This window comes from Seriola lalandi, unplaced genomic scaffold (genome assembly GCF_002814215.2).
Source record: "Seriola lalandi dorsalis isolate HSWRI2012SDOR001 ecotype SW California unplaced genomic scaffold, Sedor1 jcf7180002054835, whole genome shotgun sequence".
Classification (NCBI taxonomy): Eukaryota; Metazoa; Chordata; class Actinopteri; order Carangiformes; family Carangidae; genus Seriola; species Seriola lalandi.
Genome location: NW_019525388.1, coordinates 203,188 through 216,276, shown reverse-complemented (window position 1 = coordinate 216,276; position 13,089 = coordinate 203,188). Strand labels below are relative to the sequence as shown.

The window sequence follows — 13,089 nt, the reverse complement described above, 5'->3', positions numbered from 1 at the left end:
CATGGAAATTTTGAGTCAGTATTTGGAAAACGTACCTACAGTGTAGCATATAGAAAACCACTGCAAATTCATTATTTTGAGTATCACAGGAAAATACATTCAGTTGCCAGTTCATTAGGTACATCTCCCGAAAACTCAGTTGTGCGATAAATCCTATAAATAGCTTATACAAAATAATAGAAACATCTGTGTGTCTAAGGTAATGCAGTTCAGCAGCACCACAGACTGCAGCTTCCTAAAACTGTTTCAACACAAACTGAGCTTTTTTCATTTTCATGAAGGCAGGGTTTATTGCAGGACTGTTGTATTTAGTGTGAATTAGTTTTGAGTAGTTGCACCTAATAAACTGGCAGCTGAGTGAACTCTTAAAGTATATATTTTTTGGGCTTTTTTTTATGCCTTTAATGGACAGTATAGTGGAGAGTGACAGGAAACAGGGAGGCAGAGAGAGGGGGAATGACATGCAGCGAAAGGCCATCCGATGCGGGATTCGAACCGGGGCCGACTGCAGCGAGGACTGTAGCCTCTTCACATGGGGCGCCTGCTTAGACCACTACGCTACACGACGCCCCCTGAGTGAACTCTTATATAAAAGAACAACCTGACTAGTTGATGGAACATATAAAACGTAGCATAACAGATCAGGGTTGACTTGATCTGTTTGATAAGATTACCATCTAATCCATTCAAAGCACTGTAATACACACACACACACACACACACACACACACACACAAAAGTGGGATACATAGAAACAAGGATGATGTAGATAATACAATAAGCCTAAGTATGACTCGGGAAGTGAGCAGATCAGCAGGGAGTAGACGGTGCCAATAAAAAATCCCTTATGGAATATGATAACATCCAGAATTAAATGTGTCTCTGTGGAGAATAATGAAATGAGGTCTGTGTTTTACAATTGGATCTTAAACTGGGACACATAGGCTCTGCTCTGTAGAAGTCCAATTGACAGGCTGGCAATAAACAGATCAATGCAACAGACTGGAAAGAGGTGCATGAGTGACCATATAATAGATATCCGATATACTGATAGCAAGCCACACACTGTCCTGACACGCGAGTGGCGTTTTCTTATATAAACTTTATAATATATTGTCTTCAACAACATTTCAATAAGCACATGGAGGCGTCTGTACGTAGAATGAGCAGCATTAATACTGTAGTCCTGTGGTTAGTTTTCCCTCGGTGATCAACCGCGTGGCTCCTCTGAAATAGGTCAAATTCACAACACATTAACTTTCACCCACATATGGGAATACTGTCGTTCAGAATGTGGCTCTCACACGGATGTAAAGATGATTACTGCTGCCTGTTTCTCTTTCTATGTGTGTGTGAGTGTGTGTGTGTGTGTGTGTGTGTGTGTGCGCTTTCAACATAGAGCTGGGAGGAAGATGATATTGCAGAGACACTGGAGAAATGATTGAGTGCATACGGTTCCTCAGACGGTAGTTTTTAAGCACCGCTGTGCATGCCGGGAGTGTGTGTGTGTGTGTGTGTGTGTGTGTGTGTGTGTGTGTGTGTGAGTGTTAGAAACCCTGGGACAGAGAGGTGAAGAGCACCATCCTTTCCTTCATTTCACCTGTCTGATGTTCAACAGTACACCGGCTTGTTTTCCATCGCTGCTTATTATGACTGTGGAAATGACTCCAGGCCTTTACTGCAGTCGTGGTTCAACCTGCTTACTTCAGTAGAAAAACCCCATTAGGAGTCTCTCTTCACAACCCTCTGCCCTGAATAAACAGGAACATCTGGAGTTCCCCTGCCCCCCACTTTACAGCTGGCAGAGGTGCCAGAATTGCTGCAATCTGTTTGTCTCTCACAGATTGGATCTTCTCTCTTTTGCTGCCTATGATAATAGACTGTGATCTGTCATTTCTGATGAAGACTCAAGAAAATATTTCCCATGAATCCCTCTCAATAACATCATGAAGAAGCTGTATCTTGTCGCGCTCTCTTTAGTTTTACTACATTTTTATTCCTGCCGTCCTCTGACTACTCATTAATCCGCTTTGTCCTGCAGCATCAGCGAACCGCGACTCACCTTGTCCAAATGATGAAACTGATTTATAATGAGTGCGAATACACACAGTACGTCGCTTTTTCATAGACTTCATCGAACCTGTAGTTACTCCATGGAGCCTCCTTCAATGTGAATCGACTAGTCCATTAAACTGTAAGTAACCGTAGAGAGCTTACAGAGTACTGACCTGGTGTAATTGATGAGAATGAGGTTCCTGTACAAGGACATTAGTTATCTCATTGTGCTGTATAACTGATCATCAGACAAATGGCTCTCTAATAACTTTTCACCACTGGTATCCGGCATCTGCACCTACTGTCAGTCAGTTCATCTCCCTGATACTTTGGTCCACGGCAACATATCTTAACAACAACTGGAAAGATTTTCTGTAAAAAAAAAATAAAAAATTCATGGTTGCACAATGATTCCTCAGGTTTCTGATGACTCCCTCACATCTTGTGTAACACCACCATTGGGCCAAAATGTCTGCCTGTATACAAGAAAAACAATAACTCTAGAAACCAGACAGACCACGGAATTTACTGATCCACGGTCCCCAGAGGATGGTGTCCTTTCAACGCTGGACAAATTCCCTCTAGGACTATTCTTATGCCAAAATGGTCAACACTTGATTGTATCTCATAATTTGGTAGGTGACTGCCTATAGCATTTGATAAGCACATTCATGGCCTCAAAGAGATACACCCATTTACTTCACATTCATATTTTGTGATTAAAGAAACTCGAAGGACGACCAGCGAGGGTGCTTTGTTTTTATTCCATTTCTACAGTTGCTCTCACTTCATCTAAGTCATTATTTAAAATTCATTGTATGACATTATCCTCTTATTAATAAAAGTATATGTCAGATATTAAAACAAAGTTTTGTTTGCTTTATGTAAATGTCTCTCTTGGCAACAAGACGATGAACTTTTGATTTATTTCCCATTGGAAAGTGGAATATTAGACCTGTCCGATTCTGTTCCTTCTTGGATTAATTACTGTAGTCTTCCATGTCTTTCCAAGCATATCACATAAATGATTGGAAGATCAGTATTTGAGCAGCACAAATCCAAGGTTCAGACAGTCACTGTCTGGAATGGAGAAGTCCTTGGCCAGGCAGATGGTCTGGCACTTGGCTTGGCCCCGTTCTCTGTCTAGGTTTGTTTTTTCACGCTCTTCATCCCTCCAGTCCTGTGAAGAGAGATGGAATAAGAGAGAGAGAGATAGTGAGAAGACATGAGAGAGAGAGAGAGAGAGAGAAACCAGAGAGCAAGACATAGATTGAGAGGGTAGAGATACCAAAAGGGTGTTCGGTCCATCTGGTTGCTGACATAGTGGAGCAGGGTCGCCTGGCAAACTGAGTCTCTGTGGTTCTGCGCTTCAAAGCTCTGTGCCTCGTCCAGTTTGGATGAACAAGTAGCTTTTAACCAGGCCTGTGAAAAACTGAGCAATAAATACTTTGTATGCGAAAAGATCAGATGATTTAAAATTTCAGAGATGACTCAGTGTTTGAACCAGTAAATGGACTGATTGATGCTTTTTATGGAGTGACTAGCGGCTGCCCAGGGCTTTTCAATCTTCCTGTGCTGTAGCTCCTGGTTAGGGTTTCTTTTTAAAACGTGTTATCAATGCATCAGCCTTTTTCATAGCAGACATTTGACATGCCATAAAGCACAAGTTAATTGTCCCAGTAAGCCATGACTGGTAGTAAGTCAGCATGCACAATACAAGACCCTGAAACTAAAGCAGTTAACTGTAATTAAACCATCATTAATTTTATTATTCTCACTTGAGCTTTTCCTACTGTGACGTGTCAAAATGTCTTCTGTGACAAAAGCTAATTATGCACCTGTGCTGCAGAGTTTTTTTGCATTGATTAACCTGCTTAAAGGTTCAACTTTGAGGAATGTAGGCACCAAGATCATCTCTGTGCGTCTTCAGGAGATACTGTAGATGTATGTGCATGCAGTGGTAATCTCACAGTGTGACTCTGCTTTGTTAATACACTCATTTATACCACACAGATCCAAGCAACACACCTAAAATATCCCAGCCTAGCCATCCTCAGTTTCTTCACATACTTTAGGCTAAAGTGTTAGCGTGGCAGTCTGGGTCAAATGACCATTGAGCCAACCTCCTGCCGGTCGACGTGCCCCTCAGCAATCACCTTGAAGTTTTGAAAACGCAGTATCTTAACAGATCTGAAATGGATAACTCCTCGGCTGATTAATCATTCCACAGCGCTCTTTCTGTGGTCGTACTTCAGTGATGGATTTCAATATTCTGATGAAAGTGCAGCTTCGTCTCTTGCCCCTGCGTTTTTGGGCTCAGATCCATTTTCCTTTCTCAATTTGAACCTCCGCCAGAGTGGTTGCATTTCAGAGCTGATGAGATTTGTGTACTGTTCCATAAATCAACTTCCTTTAGTGTTGCTTCTGTGAAAGTTCGTGAGCTCTTTCAATCATCGTATTAGCTTTGCTGAAACAGATGTCCGCCACGTAAAGAACAGAATTTTAAAGTTGTCTCTTCAACCTGCACTAACATCAAATTTTATTACTGTATTAAAAGTAACATTTAATATAGGAATAGAAAAACAATACACAACACATAACAGTTATTTAACTACCGGTATGAGGATGCAGTACATGACAGCTCAGTGGTGTTGGTGTCAGGATATTATCATAAAATCATATTTATCATAAAATGATAAACCCTTAAATTCTTCCTGGACATTGATATTTTAATCGTTAATTCTGATGGTACAGTTGACAGTTCTAAATCCTGGAAATATCAATATTTATCTCCAGACAGTTGTCTCAGTGTGTGTGTGTGTGTTTGTGTGTGTGTGTGTGTGTGTGTGTGTGTGTGTGTGTGTGTGTGTGTGTGTGTGTAGTGGAGTACGCAGGTGGTTTGACAGAGGGGAGTTAATCTCTGTCAGGAAAAAGCCTCCGCTCCTCCTCCTCCCTGTCTGCTTTTTCCCTTTGTTTCTCTAAATATTTCATCATTCTGTGTCAGTCTGCTCCTGCCCTGTCTTTCCTCTCTTTCCTCTTCTTATCTTTTCTTATCTTCTCTTTCACCTTGACTCCCTCATCCTCTCTTTCACGCAGTGCCCGCCTCCCTTTATCTGTATTTGTCTTTTGTCTCCGTGCCTCATATGTCTTCATCGGTTTCTCTGTCTTTTTCCCTGGACCCCCCCCCCCCGTCATTCGGGGTGTGGGGCCCAGATCATTATGCTCCAAAAAGCATGTGGCAGAAACTCCTCGGGGAAAAGCAGAAGCAAGCACAGGGGAGATTATTAATTTAGACTTTTCTTCAGGTTCTTGGACGACTGACCTCTTATAAATGGAAGAGGAAAAAATGTGTCTCTGATTTGTGTTTGAATTTGAAATATTTTGTGTGTTAGAAAGATGGGTGAACAAAAATAATCATAGTATTTGTGAGCATCAGAATATCTCAGAAATGCTACAGTATATACCCATAATTATATTACCTGGCTGACAAAAATACTCCTTTTACAATTACGATGGATGGATTCCGGGACACCCACTCCTCCATGTTCTTGTGCTTTGATAAGTGCCCTTCAGCGGGGGTTTCTGCGTCTCCTGTCCTTGAGTAGTGGGCTCTTTGCACCATTATCGCTGCTTAATAGGGCTGGCTTAAGGCCTGACAGCTGCCATTAGCTGAGCATCTGCATCTCCTGTCATTATCACTGAGTAATACCCTATCATCATGAACACGCCACAGCTCCTGCAGTAGCGGCTGCTATTTCCCCGAGCTTCTATCTGCATTTTATTTCTTCATTGTTCTTACTAAAGTATTAACAAAGATGGATTCAGTGAGTTTCATGGTCCTGTTACTGTGTTCCAAGGTCAAAGGTATTTGATGAGTAGGTGCCTATTTTGTTGTATCATGTCACATGAGTTTCAACAATATTTCCACAAACTGTCCTGCTGCCTTTTGGTATTCTTCCCCACTGAGCTAGCTACTGCATGCTGAGGCAGTGGCTGCTACTGTCTGTGTAAGACTGCAGTTGTGCTTTGAGCTAAGTGCTAACATCGCAACAAGCTCACAATGGCAACGCTACCATGCAGGTATAATTTTTTACCATGCACAAGTATCTTAGTTTAGCGTGTTAGCATGCTCATATTTGCTAATTAGCACTAAACAGCAGCTTAGACTGATGACTTTCAGTGTCATTAGTTTTGCAGGTAATGGGTCATGAATCAAAGTGCTGAACAAGAAATATTTGACTTGATGCTGACGCTGAGTTCTCTAAAGTTACTACAGTTCATCCTGAGGGGACTGTGACTGTCAAATATCACGGCGATTCCTCCGTTAAATAAAAAAACCAAACTCAAGGTGGCCCAAGAGGAAAGGTCAGAGGATATCGAAAGCCATTCAAATACAGTAATACTACTAATCTGGGAACCATGGATGTCTTTATAGAATTTGGTGCCAATACATCCAGTAGATGTTGATATATTTCACTGAATAAGTGTAAACTTTGACCTCCTGGTCCAGGTCATAGGAGCACTAGTGTAAGTGAGTAAGAGGATTAAAATTTATCCTCTAGGAACCTTGAATGTCTGAAGCAAGTTTCCTGGCGATTCATCAGATAGTTATAACAAATATTTCACTCTGAACCACAAACGTCAAAGTCAGGAAGTCATTAAAGTCAGTGGGATTCCTCCTCTGAGGACCATGAATGACTGAATTACTGACAGACAGGTCGACATAATGTACAGAGTGCTGAGGTCACCTTCAAGTGCAGATCAACAAATGCATCACATGTCAACAACAAGCTGAATCTACAGCTGTTGAATCACTAAATGAAACACCTTCACACCATTCTGCACCTGCAGTGAATCAGTCTGATTTTTGAGGAGACATCATATGGGTGTATGTCCAGTTTGAAGGCTTTGTAATGCAGGGGATTACTGTAGGTTTGCGCCCCCTCCACCCCCACCACCTGCCAGTTGAACACGAGCTTATAGTTGTAAGGACTGACATGAATAATAGGAAGTTTTTTCCCCCTCCACCCGGCTCTCTGTTCACGTTACTGTCATTTGTTTCACTTGAGTATTTCTCTGTTGAGCTTGTGTGTATATTGAATTGTTTGAGAAACTCCAGAAATAATACAGTAGACACAAATGGACAAGATAACGGGGACTGAGTGAGATCCAACAGCTCCTGTGACCTCGCTTTTCAACTGATTGAAATTAATGCACTTTCACATAAAAGATTACCATCCCAACATTCCTGAACTGGACCATCTGGAAAACCTGAGCACAAGCCAGATGGACTGATTCACTCTGGGCTGCTGGAGCAGGTGTGTTAAATCTATTCTCTTCTGTTTTTATTTTATTCCATATGCCACTTGCTGACAGCTGCTGTGGCCTGCAGTGTCGGTCGTGTCTTTTGTTTACTTTTTTGTGTATGTTACGCTTTAACCAAACATTGCATGCATGTCCTGTCTGCATCAGACATTATGGATTAGTTTCAGTTTTTTTGAAGTTAAGACTGTAGGGTTGCTTAAAGAGAGCTGAAGTCATGACATCTGTTCCAGTAGCATGTTCCTTGGGTTTACTGATTCTAAAACAAACCAGAGTGCTGTAGTAGTAGGTTTTGTGATTTTTAACAAAGTTGAACAATGATTACTTTAATGGCACAGAAAAAAAAAAAAGCTACGGCTCCAGCTTCATAACAGTTTACGATCGCAGCAGCTCCGGTACATATATCATCCTAATCCTGCTGTCTAAAAACTTTTTACAGCTTTTGCTGCTTTCTGTCCTGCTGTTGTTACAGATATGAGACACATCTGACGGTGGCCCCTCAACTCACTCATGGACTTGCCTCCTTTGTGAAGCAAGTGAAAGTCAAGGGCATTATGGGAAATGGTGTTTTGTAAAAGGCAGCAACTATCATCCAAACATACTGTTGAGAAAAGCTGAGTTCCAAGGCTGAATTTCTAGTAATTAAAGATATTAAAGATGCCATTGGGATTTTGAATGAGGTTTCACTTTGGCCGTCTATATTGACTAAAGTTAATTTGCCTAATTTTAACCCTTTACAATACATACATTTCATCTGTAGGTTGTAAGCAAACTCAGCAGAGCTAGATCTTGTAAAAATGTTTATTAAAAATACACTTTTATTTTTTTCATATTTATATATTCTTTTATTTACATTCAAGAGGAGACTACATTGTTGTTAATAGATGAACAGATTTCTTTATAAATAGCTGATAAGATTGCTTTCAGCCGCCATGCGGTCAAGGATGTGGACTGTCAGCTGATAGCTAGTAAAATGCAAATACTTTATTCTAATAATCATCAACTTCACAGCACACAAAAGCCTTTTATAACCACAACAGTCCCATCAGACATTTCTATACCAGTGTGAAAAATATATTTCTGCACTTCCAGCCAAGCTGTGACACTTCCTGTGTGAGTCAGGAATAGAGTGCCCACTTCACGCCGAGAGAGGTTTTTTTGTAGAGGCAGCCAATAGGATGTCTCTCTCTTTGTGATATTTACTCCTTGCAGAGATGGGAAGTCATAAATGACTGTACAGTGTCACTGCCAAGGGAGAGCGGGGGGGAAAAGACAGAACATGACATAGTGGCTTGACAGGGCTTCACTATGTCTGAGCGACAAGACATTATTTGCCTTTTGTATCTATTGAATGTGAGCTCAGATGGTCCTACTTCCTTATTTGGCACCAACACTGAGAAAATCTTGATTGGAATAGTTTTGCCCATTGATTTGATTAGTGGTGGTGATTGAAAGGCCTTTTGTGGCTCATAATGAGTCCGTGTGTTGTCGTTGACAGTTCAGGAAGACAGTGGACGTTTGACTGCAGCTGGGGCGACTGAAAAGTACAGTCAAGTAATGCTGCTATTCTTATGAAAAAAACAAAAAGACCAATTTGAAAGTGGATTTTTTGTTTTGTTTTTGTAGCAGTTTGACAGCTGGTTTCATATTTTGGTGACTGTCTTTAACTGAGATAAAGATTATGCTGCTTTTAGGAAATTGGAAAGAGGGTTAAAAGCTCAAACAGAAAGAAGGAAAGAGAAAAGACTGAGTGAGCACCAGGCAGCAGCAATGTCTTGAGGCAAGAGGTTAAAACAAAAAAAACACTCAATAAACACACTCCTCTCTGGAGTGGTCTGCCTTACAGCCATAAATGTATACTGGTACGACAGACAAATTATGGTCAGACATAGACACAGACACGGAAACGAACACACATGTACAACAAATAAGAAAGATGGCACATTACACACACACACACGCACACCCACACACATGCACGCACACACACACACACACACACACACACACACACACACACACACACACACACACACACACCAAGCCAAGAGAGGCCTGGACAAACCCCCTTCACATGGAAGCTGCAGGGCTCCACCTACATTTCAAACACACAGACAATCATCAGGGGAAGCAATTTTAACTGTAACACCTGCCTCAGTGTATTGACTTGACCAGGGGCCGTCTGTTTGTCAGAGACTTCAGGGTTCGTCAGAGAGGAACAGGAAAGGGTTTACTGTTTTCCCCATCTCCAATAAATCTTTAAATATCATTCTAATATAATTTCAATTGGATGAAAATATATTTGTAGGATTTAAAGCGCTCCTAAAATTATTTTGTGAATGGGAAAAACATATCCCTGTCAAGAAGGCTTAGTCAGTGTATTTATAAAATGTAACCGTTGGTCCTAATGGAGTCATTTAGATATATACGAGCAAACACTGATGCTCAAATTAACTTCAGCTATTTTAAATCTTGATTGCACCTTGTTGACACATTTCAGACCCTGCTATCATAATAATTGTAATATGTGAATCAGACTCGGCCCTTAAGTGTTATAATAACTACAATAATATAAATAGCTAAAGCAGACTTTGACACCACAGGATGTTAAGCTAACTTTTACATAATTACAAGATTAATTTGCCATGTTCATACATTGTTGGTAACAGTTGTCAGCATAGAGACGCATGCCTGCGGAGGGAGAGCCTGACCTGAAACTCAATGAGTTATACAGGCAACTCTCTACTGTGAAAGAGCTAACGTTTGTCCAAAAAAGTCGCTAGGTGATTAAAGAAAAGAAAAGAAGTTGCTAAAGGGGATCTGAAAAGACAGTAGATCTGGTGACAAAGGGGCTAAGTTGGCAATGCTGCTTGTTCGCACCAAATTATTCTTAAAGAGCGATGCGGAAACTCCAACACCCCCAACCCCAGCCGAAGGTGCAACTTCAGCACTCAGTTGCACGCCATTCGGCTCACCGATGGGTTAACCTGATCAGTCAGTCAGTCAGTCAGCGACAGATCTGTTTGAGGTAGAGATAAGAGATTAAAACAGGGGGAAAGGGATGGAAGGAGTGAAAAACTGCTGATGGTGCTGGGAATCAACCAGAAGAGCCTTCTGATTCTAAACAAACAGGGGGTGGGAAAGGAAGGAGGATGAATGGTCCACTAATCTAACGCTTCTACTCTGCTGAGCTGGAGCTTGAACTGTGGTAGAGACAAACAGAGAGAGAAAGGGAGACAGAGGGCAGACTGAGTGGCAGGATGAGAGAGAATGGTAAGAGCAGGAAGAGGGAGGGAGAGAGAGAGAGAGAGGGGGGTGTTAGACCTCCAGCTATCAGTACTAGTAGGAGGAGAAGAGGGTGGGAAGACAGAGTTTAAAGGGGAGGGGGGAAAAAACATGAGAGAGAAGGAGGTAGAGCGCACACATGCCGCCTGCTTGGATTTGAAGGGAAAGGAAGGAAGGAAGAGCAGAGATCCTGGCGGCGTGCTTAGAAAGGAGGGTGGATGTTTGCAAACTGAGAAGGCCGCAGGAACACTGTGACCGTAGTGTCACTGTGAGGACGCTGGTAAGGTAAGCTGACATTTTCAATAAGGTGACTAAGAGGACATTAGAGTGCTGTTCAGATATGTGATGTAGAGAAAGTATGAAAGGGTCAAACTTTGCAAATAAACATTTAAATGGTGAAAATATGAAAAAAAAGGGGAAAAAAACAACTGTAAAGTTGAGAAGGCCTCATACTGTGAAGACCAGAGGGAATCACACTCATAACACACGAGTCTTGTGATCTCTGTTGCTCGATACAAAGTCAGTGTTTTTCTGTATGTTTTTCTGCTCACTGACTCTGTGTGTGTGTGTGTGTGTGTGTGTGTGTGTGTGTGTTCGTGTTCCTCTGCTGCAAACACTCATGAGATAAGAAAGACACAAACACACACTGACAGACATCCTCTCTGTGCCATACGCCACTGACCAATGAATGAGCATCCTTGTAAAGAGCAGACGAGTCTCCTCTTTCCCCTCGCCTCTAAACCTCCCTCAGGCCACTTTCTGCCGCTCTTCTGTTCTACATTAATTCTTTAACAAGCCGCCATTATGCCACTCATACAGACATGGCTTCAGAGCAGATCGGGATTTGAATGGCATGGGGGGCGAATCGTTTATATGCTTCATATGACCAGCTCACAGTAGAATCACATCTGTTTGTTTGATTGTGGAAAAATCGCCACCACAAGTAGTTACATCTATTATGAATGCATCATATTTTTTAAACTCATCATATAAACTATATGTAAAATTTTAAAAACACATACACACACACATGATAAAAAAAAAAAACCTGGTGTTGCACTATGTGTTTAATATTCTGGTAGAGCAGCAGCACTGTAATACTGCAGCACGGTCACTACAGTTACCTCATGTTACGTGCTGAAGAGAGGCCAAAGAGATCACCCACACTTTAACATTTGTCCAGTCTGGTTTGAGACGAGAAAGGACAGGGAAAGACAATGGCTGCAGCATGGTCAAGGGATGTTTCTGTTTGCATGCATACACCACTCCCACCCCCCACCCCCCCAGTTCCCCTCCACATCCGAGGAACAATGCTGAATAGAGGATTGCCTGATGTCATCCGACATTGCTGCTACTGATCTGACAAGAATCATCCAGTTCCTTTAGTGAAGTGATATAGTCTCCATAGATCGTGTCACTGACACTGTGCCCATTAACAGATATGGTTTCAGAAAATGTCCTAAAGTGTCGCTGTATTCATTCATGAGAAATTCCCACAACTTCTCTCCTTATGGGACAAAGGTCATTTGACATCCACTTCCTGCGACTGAGTCAACCTTTCAGTCATTACGCAGAGTGGAGCCAGTTCCTGCCAAAAATGAAGCGCTCCGTCAGTGCATTCTTGTGGTGAAGTGACGGACAAAAGGAGCGTCTTGAGTCAAACATAACCACTTCTCTTTTGTTGTGTGTAGTGGCTGCAAACAATGGCTGCCTCTCTGTTCCACAGGATCCTTGTGGACTAAAACTGAGCGACAGACAACAGGCGCACTGTGATGTGCTGTGCTAGTCGGAGATAAATCGCTCTGGTTTATACAGTTGTCTTGTCTCTGTTCGTGTTATTTGGAAGGATCTTTACTAATGCTTTCCTTCTTCACACATTAATCACTGGGTCTGATGCAACAAGAAATACTGTCAAAACAATTTTCACCCTTTAAAAGTCTCACTCCCATGACCAGTTTGGACGACTTCCCACAACTGCATGTGTGACTGTTATCATGTCTGCACAGATGGGGCAGCCCACCCTGCAACTGTGGGTTTGGTAAATGAGAATGTGCCATTAGACTTCACTGATTCTTTCTTAACAAACATTATTCTGAGTACATTATGTCCAGCGCCTGCAGAATACTTAAAGAACCAAGATCATTTTTTCTTTGCAGTGTAATTTGTTTGTTTAGCTTGGCTGTTTCATCCTGGTGTGTTTTCTATAGTCCACCTGCACACAGTGACAAATTGGCTGCTCAATTAATGTCTACACACTGAGACATTAGTTTCAATAAGGTGAATCCACGTTTAAGCCATTATCCTTTATAGATTTTGGTTTGTAAAACTACACACTGAGTAGGTTTTAAAGGAGGACATGTTGATGGAGACTAATAAGAACTGTGTTGAAACAGAAGTTTAACAGAAAGGTCCTGAAGCAATTAACCA

General features: G+C 41.7%; 1 protein-coding gene across 4 annotated transcripts in view; it reads left to right on the top strand.

Moving 5' to 3' along the window:
• The window catches only part of coro2ba (coronin, actin binding protein, 2Ba), a 44,921-nt gene that overhangs the window by 14,842 nt on the left and 16,990 nt on the right, over positions 1-13,089 (top strand). The window contains exon 1 of one of the 4 annotated variants that reach the window (XM_023426694.2): positions 10,776-10,942. The exons of 2 other annotated variants lie outside the window; for them this stretch is intronic. The gene's annotated coding sequence lies outside the window, so the exon portion shown is untranslated. Of the gene's footprint in view, positions 1-10,775; positions 10,948-13,089 lie in introns of those variants that run through there. One more of the 4 variants, XM_023426693.2, reaches the window with a different exon arrangement.